The 14595-nt window shown below is 39.8% G+C and overlaps 1 protein-coding gene and 1 pseudogene across 34 annotated transcripts in view; one reads left to right on the plus strand and one right to left on the minus strand.

The window, feature by feature from the left end:
* SLMAP (sarcolemma associated protein) overlaps window positions 1-14595 on the plus strand; it is a 183733-nt gene that overhangs the window by 43502 nt on the left and 125636 nt on the right. The window lies entirely within an intron of this gene.
* On the minus strand, window positions 4696-5789 carry LOC117084504 (annotated as a pseudogene).

Genomic DNA, 14595 nt, shown 5'->3' on the forward strand with positions numbered 1-14595 from the left:
CTTTTTCCCCTCCCCCAGCCCCTAGTAACATCTCTTCTACTTTCTGTCTCTAGGACTTTGCCTATTCTAGGTGCCTCAAATAAGTGGAATCATATAGTATTCGTCCTGATAGTATCTTTTAAAGTGTAAACATTTTTAATTTTTATGAAGTCCAATTTATCTATTTTTATTTTTATAAGTAATTTTTAGTAATTAAAACATTTTTAATTTATGTTGTCACTTGTGCCTTTGGTGTCATTTCTAAGAAGCCATTGCCTAATCTAAGGCCATGAACATGTATTTTGACCATTTTGAGTACTCTCTTACTTGATTCTCGCTTCTATATTTAAAACATCCACCAATATAACTATCAAAGGTTTTATGGGAGGAGTTTTATTAAGTGTTCTGCTCTTTTTTGTTATTGTTAAGATCAGGATAGTAGTTTTCAAACGGTAGAGTCTTCTGGGATGTTTAGTAAAATAAAAGTTCCTCAGCTGTTTTGTGTATTTGTAATAAACTTCCAGGAGACTTTGCATGATGTGGTTGAAAGAGTGTGGAATTAGAATAGTCTAGCCTAGTAATTAAGAGCATGGATCGTGGAGCCTAATTACCTAGATGTGAATCGTGGCTGTGTCACTTCCTGGCCGATTTTGGACAAGTCACTTGTTCTCTCTGGACCTTCGTTTCCTCCCTCATAGGACTATTGCAAGGATTAGCTAGGATATAGCTGTAAAGCATTTAGAATATCTGTGGATATATATAACTTAGAATATCTGCAAAGCACTTAGAACGGTTTTGCAATGATCACCATATAAGTATTAGCTGTTATATCCTTTAAGTCACAGTAATGTCATTTCTAGAGACCTAATCTAAGAACATTATCAGAGATGTTAACATAAAGATGTGTGTATAACAGTTTCATCACAGACACTGATTGTAAAAATAACCACATATAGGCAGTAGACATATGGTTAAATAAATTAATGAAATATATGAAATATCATATAGCCATTAAGTCACATTGTCAAAAATACTTAATGCCATGGGATGATATCAGTGAAAATGTCAAAAACACAACTATATGTAGAATATGTCTCTAAAATTTTTTAAAAATTCAAGGCAAGGGGCTGGATATGGTGGCTCATGTCTGTAATCTCAGCACTTTGGGAGACTGAGGTGAGAGATCACTTGAGGCCAGGAGTTTGAGACCAGCTTGGGCAACGTAGTAGGACCCCCATCTCTACAATTTTTTTTTTTTTTTTTTTAGATTAGCCAAGCATGGTGGCTTGTGCCTATAGTCCTAGCTGCTTGGGAGTCTAAGAGGCCGAAGGATCACTTGAGCCCAGGGGTTGGAGGTTACTGTGAGCTATGATTGTACCACTGCCCTCCAGCCTAAGTGACAGAGTGAGATCCTGTATCTTAAAAAAAAAAAAAAAAGCCAGGTGCGGTGGCTCGCACCTGTAATCCCAGCACTTTGGGAGGCTGAGGCGGGCAGATCACCTAAGGTCGGGAGTTTGAGACCAGCCTGACCAACATGGAGAAAGCTCGTCTCTACTGAAAAAAGAAAATTAGCCGGGCGTGGTAGCGGGTGCCTGTAATCCCAGCTACTCGGGAGCCTGAGGCAGGAGAATCACTTGAATCCATGAGGCGGAGGTTGCAGTGAGCCAAGATTGCGCCATTGCACTCCAGCTTGGGCAACAAGAATGAAACTCCATCTCCAAAACAAAACAAAACAAAAAAAAACAACAAAAAACAAAAAACGAGACAGGAGAGTGGAATGTTAGTCGTGTAATGCATATAAAGCAATATGTTAAACTGTTGACAGTGGTTGTTCTTGGAAGCTGGGAGATGTTATTTCAATTTTCTTCTGTACTTTATTATATTCTTCTGATTTCAACAATGAGTATTTTATACTTGGAAAAACAAAGTAAAATTATTTTTGAAAAAGATTAAGTGTGGTGAAAAACCTCATAATGTGAATAGGAAACCTGAGTTTAGTACCAGTTATGTTATTAAATAGTTATAAACCTTGAATGAATTTTATCTCTTCCTTGAGGAGCACAGTTTGCTTATCTGCAAAGTGATGAGTTGGACTAAAATAAAGACTGTATGGTAGAGTGGTAAAGATCTGGAAGTCAGGAGTGAGGAATTAGGGATGACAGTTGTGGAGGTCACTGCATGGGTTCATATCCTAGTTTCACCTCTTATTACCTGGTGACTTTTGGCAAGAAATTTAGCTTCATTGTGCCTTAGGGGTTTTTTCATTTATAAAGTGCAGATAATAGTAATACCTCATGGGGCTGTGATAATTAAATGAGTTAATATATGTAAAGGCATACATGGCATGGCACACAGTAAAGACTAAATAAATGTTAACTAATTTTATTGGTATGTAAGCTCCTTTCTAAGCAGTCATTTATTACCAAGAATATTTTTAGCCAGGTGGGTGGTTTCTTGAATTTGTCTGTCATTTGAAAGTTTAACTAATTTTTTATTTAGGTATTTTCAGGATTGCTGAGGCTATTTGTGAAGTTGAATATTGTGGACTTTGGACTTGCTTTGTTTACTTGTCTTGTTCTTATATAGGCAGCTGCTTTGGGGCCCTAAGTTACCTCATTGATGAGGGCATTTTGTAGTCCTTTTTAGCACTAAAAATCTCACACTTGATTTTCTAGAGTGTTTTCTGGCTCTTTGTTTTGACACTAATGTTGTATGTAGCTTAATCTAAGTTGCATGGGCTGTTAGGTTGTAGCTATTTTCCTTCAACTGATGTTTTAATTTTAAATTTAGGAAATGGCATAAAACCCAAGAGAATACATATTATAGCTCAGTTGACTAGCCTATTCTAGGAAAAGCTAACATTATAACATAAACTCAGCTAAAAGTTGGTAAAGCATGACCTCTAGTTTAACTCAATTGATGCATAGATGTTATTTAACTTAATCCCAGAAAAAGAAATGTAGCCAAATGTTATTAAGAGATAAATCTAAAAATCACTTTCAGAGTCACCAACCATATTGAAATTCACTTTTGGAACTCTGAACAAAGACTGCAGAAATGTTACTTTTATAATATTATTTTATTTCACTGTCTATATGAGATAAGTCTTCAGTGAATAGTGACTCAGTTATCGTATTGCTTTGGAAATATCAGTGAGCAAGTCACTCTGGAGTACCTCACTCAGTTTATAGTTGCAGTCATAATAAACATGATTATATTATTTCCTTATAGGGGTAAGAATGGAAATTATATTTTAATATATTTATTCTTAGATCTTCAGAAGCTCTCCCCATCTCTGCATGGTGTAGCTACAGAAGCAGCCCAACGCAGGAGTCCAGTCATCATTTCTGTGTTAGAGTGTAAGTTAGAGTAACATGGCCAGGAAGCAAAAGGTAGGAGTTTGCCACGGTTAAGGGATACAATAACAGATATTAAGGGATACTTATCACAGATGTTAAAGGATATTCTTTGCTAATCATAGTAACTTTTGTTCATTAAATATACCTAGCTAACCCATTACAGGAGTGAGGTATTGTGTCTTCTGGCTTGACAGTTAGGTAAAGCCAGCCCAAGACAGTTTTGTGACCTACTGGTGGAGGAAAAGGCTCTTGCCTTAGGGACTAGATTTTATTTTAGGATGTTGTTTGCCTAAGGTCAAAGAATTGCTACCCTATGTGTTGCAGAGATTTAACTCAATGCCTCCAAATTACCCGTGTTTACTTTTTGTATCTTCTGCTAACCTGGGTCCTGTTAATTACTTAGTATTTATATTCCTCTCCACATGTTTTCCTTTCTGAAAGTAAGAATTTGTGAGCTTTTCCTTTAAACATCTTGAGCTTTTTGTGTTTGCTGGTTTTCTTTTTTTTTCAGTTAAAATTTCCATTTTTTAATATATAAGAGGCTGATAACATGTTTGCTTCTGTGGAGGAAAATTGAGAAGCTCTGGAACATCAGGACAATGTGTTTTTTATTGCACCACTGGACCTTTGGTACTCATTAAATTTTTTTCCCAACTTTTAAAACTTTATTTTATGCCATAGTACAAACATATTCGCAAGCTTTTTGATTTGCTTGTTTTAACAAAGTTAAGAATACAAAGTTTCTTACAGTTGACCATGGATGTTCCATTGAGGCATAATAGTAAATTTACAGTCTCCCTTAGAATGATCTGATTCTACTCTGGAGGCTAAAGCAGGGGGATTGCATGAGCCCAGAGATTTGAGGTTACAGTGAGCTATGATTGCACCACTGCAATCCAGCCTGGGCAACAGAGTAAGACCCAGTCTTCAAAAAATAAAAATCTACTTAAACTGGATCCACTGATTTACGTCATAAACTTCAAAATGCAATAAATGTACTGGCCTAATTCTTCCAAAGGTAGTTAGGGATCAGTTGTATCAACATTGGTTTCCTTTCATTCTTTTTTTTTGAGACAGTCTCGCTCTGTAGCCCAGGCTGGAGTGTAGTGGCGCCATCTCAGCTCACTGCAACCTCCGCCTCCTGGGCTCAAGCGATTTTCCTGCCTCAGCTTCCCAAGGTAGCTGGGATTACAGTCATCCGCCACCATACCCGGCTCATTTTTGTATTTTTAGTAGAGACGGGGTTTCACCATGCTGGCCAGGCTGGTCTCGAACTCCTGACCTCAAGTGATCCACCTGCCTTAGCCTCCCAAAATGCTGGGATTATAGTCGTGAGCCACCCTGCCCGGCTGTCCGTTTATTCTTTAACACTGGCAAGATTGCTATTTACCATTTTATCTTCGAGAAGCATAGTAGAGTCAGTCCTCTTGCTTCTTGAATTTCTTCTTATGTACAGCTGACTCCAGGATCACTTACACTGTGCCTTGATAATGGTAAGTCTGCAGCTTCTTCAGTATGGTCCCCTTTCCAGATATACAACAGGCAAACTTTGTTGCCTCATGGACACATAGAATATTCATTCTATCTATCTTAGTCCAGGTACAAAATTGCCTCTCTTACAGTAATCAGTGCGAGGTGCTGCTGTCTCAACAGATGCCCTTATTCCATAGCAATTTTTTTCTCACAGATGAAAATATGAGGTAATTTCCACAAAGTGGCTGTATCGTAGGCCTCAAATATAAAGTCATTCAGACCTCATCTTTTCTGTTATACTCACAGGCCAAGCCAATAGCAGCTCCCAGGAGACCTGAGCTCTGACAATGCCATGGCACCTGTAGAAGTTCTTGGCATACATATGCATTGATCCTACTTTTCCTTTAGCACAACCTCCTCTTTGTCCTGTAACCTCTGCAAGAATTTCTGGGACAGAAAGTTCATGAGTAAAGCTAAAGCCGTGAGCCTAACAGGCTGTGATGAGATGATCTGTGGAATTTATCCTGGCTTCAAGTCCTTCCCTTCCTCCTCATCCCAACAATCTTCCTGACATCACAAAAATGACAGAAATATGAATAATTTCTGTCATTTTTGATGACAATATACAGCAAATAAGCTGTATAAACAGAAGGGTCCATTTTTTAATTCCATTTGATGAACAGTCTGCATCATCCTCTAATATTTGAGTCCGTCTTCCCTGGTGAGCACTATTGTGATAGGAGAGCCCTCTTCCAACCATTGAGGTTACATTTCTTAATTTCAAGTTTGCCTCATTTGCAAAATTACAGAACGCTACCAGCACTCTGCTAGCTGGCTTCTGGGTGAGCCCACCACACAGGGTGAGATGGAGGTGGGCATCTTCCTCTCTAGTGCAAGCAGCAGTGGCCAGGATGTTATTATACTCTGCACCAGGCTGCAGGCCCACAGACATTTTTGAAGGGAACATAGTATTCATGGATAGGCTATAATTTTCTTGTCCATTCTTCCATTGTTGAATATTTACTGTTTTTACTATTTTTTTAACCATTGTAAATCATGCTTTGCTCAGTATCTTAATACCCTGATCTTTATTCATTTTTTAAATTATTTCTTTAGGGTAGATTCTCAGAAGTAGATCAAAGAGCACATTTTTAATGCTCTCTTGGTATGCCTTGCCAAACTACTTTCCAGTAGTTTGTGCCAGTTGGCACAACAGGTTGTGCCCATTTGCATTCTCGTGATGATCAGCTTGTGAAAAGTTTCTTTTATGGTACTCTTGGAAGCACTGAATATTTATTATTTAAATACTTTTTGCTACATTCAACAGTAACAGATTGACTCCCTTAAATTTTTATGTTTCAAGGTTATTTAAAATATGTGTGTATATTTATATTTTGTTGTTTTTATCCTTCCTCTGTTCATTGCCTTCTTAGAAACAGCTTCATTGAGATATAATTTACATTCCATAAAATTCACCTATTATAAACGTAAGTCAAATACTTTAAGTCAATTATTTTTTTGTAATTCTATACAGTTATGCAACCATCACTGTAATTCAGCTATAAAACAATTGCATCACTCCAAAAAAAAATTCCCTGTGTCATTTGCTGTTAATTCTATATCCCAAAGCCAGCCTTAGGTGACTACTAATCTGCTCTTTGTGTGTGTGTGTGTGTGTGTATGTTTTTTGTTTGTTTGTTTGTTTTAAGATGGAGTTTTGCTCTTTCTGCCCAGGCTGGAGAGCAGTGGCATGATCTCAGCTCACTGCAAGCTCCGTCTCCTGAGTTCAAATGATTCTCCTGCCTCAACCTCCTGAATAGCTGGGATTACAGGCTTGTACCACCAAGCCTGGCTAATTGTTTAAAATATTTTTAGTAGAGACAGGGTTTCACCATGTTGGCCAGGCTGGTCTCGAACTCCTGACTTCAAGTGATCCACCCACCTCAGCCTCCCAGGCTTAAGCCACTGTGCCTGCCCTGCTCTTTGTCCATAATAGATTTGCATATTCTAGAAATTTCAAACAAATAATGTCATATAATATGTAGACTTTGTATCTGGCTGGTTTCTTTCATTTAGCATTGTGTTTTTGAGGTTCATGCATGTTGTAGCATCTATCAATAGTTAATTCATTTTTATTTCAGCTATACTATATTTTGTTTATGTAGTGTTTGATGGACATTCAGATTGCTTCCAATTTTTGATTATTATGAACAATATTGCCAGGAACATTTGTGTACGATTCTTTGTGTCTTTCATTTCTCTTGGGTAATTTCTCTAGGAGTAGGATTGCCTGGAGCCCATTTAATTTTATGTAATTGCTTAGCCCCAAGAAAAGTTTCTTTTAAAAAATGGATGATAGCACTATACTTGAGAAGAAATACATAATTAAATGGTATAAGAGAGTTAAAGTGCAGTGATTGGAGCAGGTAAATGAAAAGTTCTAAAACATGCAGTATGACTGTAGTAATGAAAACTACTTCAGAATTTATTGGTAGATGAGCAACTACTACAGTCTGAAACCAAGTGAAAGCAAATAAAAACAGTGAGCATCTAAATAAACTTTGAAAACTTTGATTCCATGAAAAATGACAAAAATGGAAATTGGGCATGTTTGCATTCATTAGGACAGAAACCAGTATATAAGATATATAAATTCTCTTTCCAGTGTTAAAAAAAGGCCATCAAGATTATGATAGATAAATAGGCCAAGGAGTTAAGTAGTCAGTTTATTCAAGATGAATGCATGTACTCTAGTGAATAAACAGCCATTCCTCCTTGCTAGTAACTATAGCAATAGATATTTTATAAATTTGTTGGTTATACTAAATTAACAAAATCAAGTTAGTGCTAATGCTAGAGAGGTTGTGATGACATTAACTTCGTTGGTCTAGTCTGTGTGCCAAGCATTGTGGCAAAGCCATCTAGATCCTTGTAGATGTGAGATTTTGAAATAGCTTTCATTCTTGTTTGCTTGAATGTAATTTAAATATTTTAGTACTATATAAATAAAGGAAGAAATAAACCAAAAGATAAAACAGTTTTAGATTCTCCCATGTGCTGAAGTCAAATCTAGTCATGCCTTCCTCTCCGCTGTCTTTCTCTCTGTCTGACTCAAACTCTGGAGGCATACATCCAACATGGGTTTTTTTCTTTTTGGGCCAGAGAGCTGCATGCTTGCTCTGCTGTGTTCTGAATCCTGCTTTTCTAGCTCGCCTAAATCCTGAATCCAGTTGTTCTTTAATCCAGTGACTCACACCTTGGGAGTTTCCTGCACCCCACTCCAAGAAAATGCAATTAACTTTTCCATTTCAAGTAAATAATTCTGTTATGTCCTTTCTACTCTTTACTGATTTTGCTTTAAGTGCTCATCTGAAAATATGCTTCCTGTTGACTTTTTAAAAGTTCCTTGTAGAGTTCTTCTGTATGGGTGGGACCAAACATTTGTGAGTCACTCCCAGTTAGTATAGCATAGTACAGTCATCTTAAGAGTAAGTGATTTTTTAGTTTGACAGGTTGTCCGCCAGAAAGTGATAAAGTAGAGCCAAAAGCAAGAAACAGAAATTCACTCTTGCTCTATTTATTTTTACCTTTTTTCATCTTTTTTCATCTAACATCAAAGATTATTTCCATTTCTGATACATTTTTATTGTATTTGTATTATGTTTGTCTAATTACTAGCATAGGTTTCTACGTCATCCATGCTTAAATGCTTTTCCTTGTTATATAGGGCTGTAAGACATTTATACTGTCAGTAGTTGAGCTTACTTGAAGTCATAGGTGAGGAGGTAATGTGTGATGATTAAGAAGTCAGGAATGATAAAATAAAAAATTTTCTATTTGTTTTATTGTGCTTGACAATAAGTTTTGACTTATTAAAAATACATTGGCCAGGTGTGGGGGCTCATGCCTATAATCCCAGCACTTTGGGAGATTGAGGCAGGAGGTCACTTGAGCCTAGGTGAAACCTCTCTACAAAAATGGTAAAACCTTATCTCTACAAAAAATACAAAAGATTAGCTGAGTGTAATGGTGTGCACTTGTAGTCCCAACTACCTGGGGGGCTGAGGTAGGAACATCACCTGTGTCTGGGAGGTCGAGGCTGCAGTGAGCCATAATTATGCCACTACTTTCCAGCCTGGGCAACAGAGTGAAACCCTGAATCAAAAAAATAAAAATAAAAAATATGTAGTACCAATTTACTACAATAATATTAATAATTTTCTTCACTGTAAATAATCTACCACTGTAAATGATCTTCTCCTATAGGTAGGGATACATCTGTGTTTGGTCTTTTTAGTCTTTTGTACTCAGATTGGCTTCACGACTTTAAGACCTCAGAAAGAAATGTCCCAGTAGGTTCTGCTAATTTTCAAGGAGTTAATACAAGAGAATTAGAGTCTAGATTGTTATTTGATGTGACTTTTTTTGATCTCTTGTGATCTCTGTTGGCTTTTTCAAGTCATTATGGTTTCTCTTTGTAGACTGGTTGGAGGTATTAGCCATTGGCTGTTTCCCTGGCCTCTTGGATGGTACTTTTCCTGATTTTCCTTGTACCTTTTTGACTATATGAAATCCTTCAAGCATTTTTTTCCACTGGTTTTTCCTCAAATGTGTGTTCCTAAATGTTCAGTCATTGTTGTCTCTGTTAGTGTTATTTTTGGATCATTTTATATATTAGAATAATTTTGGTGACCATTCAAATGTGGATGCTTTTTAGATATATTGAGCCCTGAAGCCTGAATTTTCTGCCTTTACTTACTAGATGTCCTTATAGTGAATCTAAAAGCAACATATCTAAAACTGAAGTGATTCATTTACTATCCACCCTTGCTCCAGTATTTCCAAATACAGATATTGGTGTTATCTGTCCAGTAGCCCAAGCTACAACTGCTGCCTTTATCACTGAACACATAGTTTCTGTCACTGAGCCCCTCTTACTACTTCTAACACTGTCCTAATTCAGGGCCTTATGGTTTATTTCGGTAGCCTCTTAACTGGTCTCCAACTGTTTTAGTCTGGTACTCTTCAAGGTACTTCTTCATTGAATGAAATATCAGTTTGATCTCAGGACGTCCCTGCCTAAACCCTATAGTCCTAAGTTGTCTATCTGATAAAGGTTGTACTGCATGATATGTCCTAAAAGACTTGGGGACTGCTTACCTCTCTAGCCTCATCTCCTGTCATTCTCAGTCTCATACATCACACACTAGTCCTCTCGACTCCCCTGACCAACCCCACACTATGCTGTGTCTTACCTTTGTTTTTCATGATGTTTCAATCCCCTCCCTGCTTCCCCTGACTCACTCTTACTCAGCCTTATGATTCAGCATGGGACAGCTCCTTCAGGAATCCTCTTAATTCTCAGGGTTAGGCCAAGTGCTCCTTTTCTCTGTTCTTGTTAGTATGTAAAACAGGGTAATTTTTTTTTTTTTTTGTAAATTTTACTTTAAGTTCTGGGATACGAGTGCAGAATGTCTAGGTTTGTTACATAGGTATACATGTGCCATGGTGGTTTGCTGCACCTATCGACCTGTCATCTAGGTTTTAAGCCCTGCATGCTTTGGCCGTTTGTCCTAATGCTCTCCCTCCCTTCGTTCCCTGCTCCCCGACTGGCCCCGGTGTGTGTTGTTCCCCTCCCTGTGTCCATGTGTTCTCATTGTTCAGCTGCCACTTATGAGTGACAACATGTGGTGTTTGGTTTTCTGTTCCTGTGTTAGCTTGCTGAGAATGATGGCTTCCAACTTCACCCATGTCCCTGCAAAGGACATGATCTCATTCCTTTTTATGGCTGCATGGTATTCCATGGTGTTTATGTACCACATTTTCTTTTCTTTCTTTCTTTCTTTCTTTTTTTTTTTTGAGACGGAGTCTTGCTCTGTCACCCAGGCTGGAGTGCAGTGGCACAATCTTGGCCCACTGCAACCTCCGCCTCCCAGGTTCAAGCGATTCCCTTGCCTCAGCCTCCCAAATAACTGGGATTATAGACATGTGCCACCATGCCTGGCCAATGTTTTTGTATTTTTAGTAGAGATAGGGTTTCACCATGTTGGCCAGGCTGTTCTTGCACTCCTGACCTCAAGTGATCCACCCACCTCAGCCTCCCAAAGTGTTGGGACCACAAGCATGAGCCACCACGCCCATACCATATTTTCTTTATCCAGTCTATCATTGATGGGCATTTGGGTTGGTTCCATGTATTTGCTATTGTAAATAGTGCTGCAGTACACATATGTGTGCTTGCGTCTTTATAGTAGAATGATTTATATTCCTTTGGTTGTATACCCAGTAATGGGATTGCTGGGTTAAATGGTATTTCTGGTTCTAGATCCTTGAGGAATCACCACACTGTGTTCCACAATGGTTGAACTAATTTATATTCCCACCAACAGTGTAAAGGTGTTCCCATTTCTGTACAGCCTCACCAGCATCTATTGTTTCTTGGCTTTTTAATAATCACCATTCTGATAGGTGTGAGATGATATCTCATTGTTGTTTTGATTTGCATTTCTCTGATGATCAGTGATGTTGAGCTTTTTTTCATATATTTGTTGGCCGCATAAATGTCTTCTTTTGAGAAGTGTCTGTTCATGTCCTTTGCCCACTTTTTGATGGGGTTGTTTGTTTTTTTCTTGTAAATCTGTTTACGTTCCTTATAGATTCTGAATATTAGACCTTTGTCAGATGGGTAGATTGCAAAAATTTTCTCCCATTCTGTAGGTTGCCTATTTATTCTTCCTATTTGAATAGGAGTGGTGAGAGAGGGCATCCTTGTCTTGTGCTGGGTTTCAAAGGGAATGCTTCCAGCTTTTGCCCATTCAGTATGATATTGGCTGTGGGTTTGTCATAAATAGCTCTTATTTTGTGATATGTTCCATCAACACCTAGTTTATTGGGAGTTTTTAACATGAAGGGATGTTGAATTTTATCAAAGACCTTTCTGCATCTGTTGAGATTATCATGTGGCTTTTGTTATTGGTTCTGTTTATATGCTGGATTACATTTATTGATTTGCGTATGTTGAACCAGCCTTGCATCCCAGGGATGAAGCCAACTTGATCGTGGTGGATAAGGTTTTTGATGTGCTGCTGGATTTGGTTTGCCAGTATTTTACTGAGGGTTTTTGCATCGATGGCATGAAGTTTTCTTTTTTTGTTGTGTCCAGAGTTTTGGTATCAGGATGATGCTGGCCTTATAACATGAGTTAGGGAGAAATCCTTCCTTTTCAATTGTTTGGAATAGTTTCAGAAGGAATGGTACCAGCTCCTCTTTGTACCTCTGGTAGAACTTGGCTGTGAATCCATCTGGTCTTAGGCTTTTTTTGTTTGATAGGCTGTTAATTACTGCCTCAATCTCAGAACTTGTTATTGGTCTATTCAGGGATTCAACTTCTTCCTGGTTTAGTCTTGGGAGGGTGTATGTGTCCAGGATTTTATCTATTTCTTCCAAATTTTCTGATTTATTTGTGTAGAGTTGTTTATTTTCTGTTGGTAGTTTGTATTTCTGTGGGGTCAGTGGTGATATCCCCTTTATCATTTTTTATTGTGTCTATTTAATTCTTGTCTTTTGTTTATTGGTCTAGCAAACAGTCTATCTATTTTGTTAATTTTTTCTAAAACTTAGCTCCTAGATTCATAGTTTTTTTCGTGTCTCTGTCTCCTTTAGTTCTGCTCTCATCTTAGTTATTTCTTGTCTTTTGCTAGCTTTTGGATTTGTTCACTCTTGCTTCTCTAGCTCTTTTAATTGTGATATTAGGGCGTTGATTTGAGATCCTTCTAGCTTTCTGATGTGGGCATTTAGTGCTTTAAATTTCCCTCTTAACACTGCTTTAGCTGTGTCCCAGAGATTCTGGTGTGTTGTCTCTTTGTTCTCATTGGTTTAAGAGAACTTCTTGATTTCTGCCTTACTTTATTTACCCAGGAGTCATTCAGGAGCAGGCTATTCAATTTCCATGTAGTTGTGTGGTTTTGAGTGAGTTTCTTAATCCTGAGTTCTAATTTGATTGCACTGTGGTCTGAGAGACTGTTTATTTTGATTTTTGTTCTTCTGCATTTGCTGAAGAGTGTTTTACCTGCAATTATGTGGTCAGTTTTAGAATAAGTACCATGTGGTACTGAGAAGAATGTATATTCTGTTGATTTGGGGTGGAGAGTTCTATAGATGTCTCTTAGGTCCACTTGATCCATAACTGAGTTCAAGCCCTGAATATCCTTGTTAATTTTCTGTCTCGTTGATCTAATATTGACAGTGGGGTGTTTAAAGTCTCCCACTATTATTGTGTGGCAGTCTAAGTCTCTTTGTAGGTCTCTAAGAACTTGTTTTATGAATCTGTGTGCTTCTGTATTGGATGCATATATATATTTAGGATAGTCAGCTCTTCTTGTTGAATTGATTCCTCTGCCATTATGTAATGCCCTTCTTTGTCATGACTATGGACCCTGGCCTCCCTGTGCTCTTGGTGGAGGCAGGGAGCAGGCATGAGCCCTGCCCTTCTGGGCACAGCTGCAGCCACCCAAGTCTCAGCTGCACACCCCGGCCTCCCGTTCCATGGAGTAGGCAGGAGCCCACCCCTCACACCCCCAGGTGCAGCTGCAGCCACCCAAACTGTGGCTGTGGACCCAGGCATCCCTGCACTCTTGGGGGCCCAGGAAGGAAGGCCCCCCCTGCCCTCGCAGGCTTCGAAGTGCCTGTTCCCACTTCCTGGCCTCTCCTTGCTGTTGGCACCCTTTTGATCTCAGAGCAAAGTCAGAGTGGAGCCCAGGTGCTGTCACAGACCAGCCAGGTATGCACATGCTCAGGGCAGTGCTGGCACACCAGCCTCCTGTCACCTCAGCCCCCTCTGGACTTTGGGTGCCAACAAACATAGGAAGGAAACCAATGAGGGCTGAGGGAAGCTCAGCACTAGCCTGCAGGTACCCCTTGGCACCTATAGCCTGGGTACCATGAACAGCAGCAGGAGGCAGACAGGTTCCTGGGTGGAAGGGGTTGGGTCCCTGGTGAGACCCTGCCTTCAGACCAGTGAGGGCCTAAAGGCTGGGGGCCAGCTCTACAGACAGAAGCGAGAACTTGTGGTGCCTTTTCCGGTCCTGCTCATGGCCACTCACAGACCAGCTGGCTCACATTTCCTCCCCTCTGAGGCCCATAAAAGCCTCGGGCTCAGCCAGAGCTGAGCAGATGTTGAGATGACCTGCCTGTAGAGAGGAGCTACCTACTTCAGGGCCTCCTCTGAGCTATTCTGTCACTCAATAAAGCTCCTCTTTGCCTTGCTTACCCTCCACTTGTCTGCCTACCCCTTTCTTCCTGGACACAGGACAAGAACTTGGGACCTGCCGAAAGGCAAGGCTGAAAGAGCTGTAACACAAACAGGGCTGAAACATGCCCCTTGCTTGCCATACTGCAGGTAAAGAGAAGAGCTGCAGCCCTTCAGGGAGCTCAGACCTGGAGCTCCCCAAGCCAGGGGTGTGACTCCCTCTTTGATTCCCTGTAGTTCCTGAAGACTCCAAGCTTCCAGGTGCCACTGCATTCCCTGGTGGCAGCTGTGGAAGCTGCTTGCAGTGAGCCTGATCTACCACAGCCTCGCAGAGGCTGGAGCTGCCCGCCCACTGCAGCAGGTGGCATGCCTGTTCGCAGTGGTTGGACCCCATGCTTGCTTGCTCACACACCCCTTGCCACTCCATGCCTGGCTTGCCCTTGGCAGGCGTGGGATCCAGGCTGGTAGCATGAACTGAGCACAGACTGCCAGCCCAAGTAGGCAGAATGAGCCCAACGGGCCCAAGGAAAACTCAGG

This window comes from Trachypithecus francoisi, unplaced genomic scaffold (assembly GCF_009764315.1).
Source record: "Trachypithecus francoisi isolate TF-2019V2 unplaced genomic scaffold, Tfra_2.0 Lachesis_group0, whole genome shotgun sequence".
NCBI classification, from domain to species: domain Eukaryota; kingdom Metazoa; phylum Chordata; class Mammalia; order Primates; family Cercopithecidae; genus Trachypithecus; species Trachypithecus francoisi.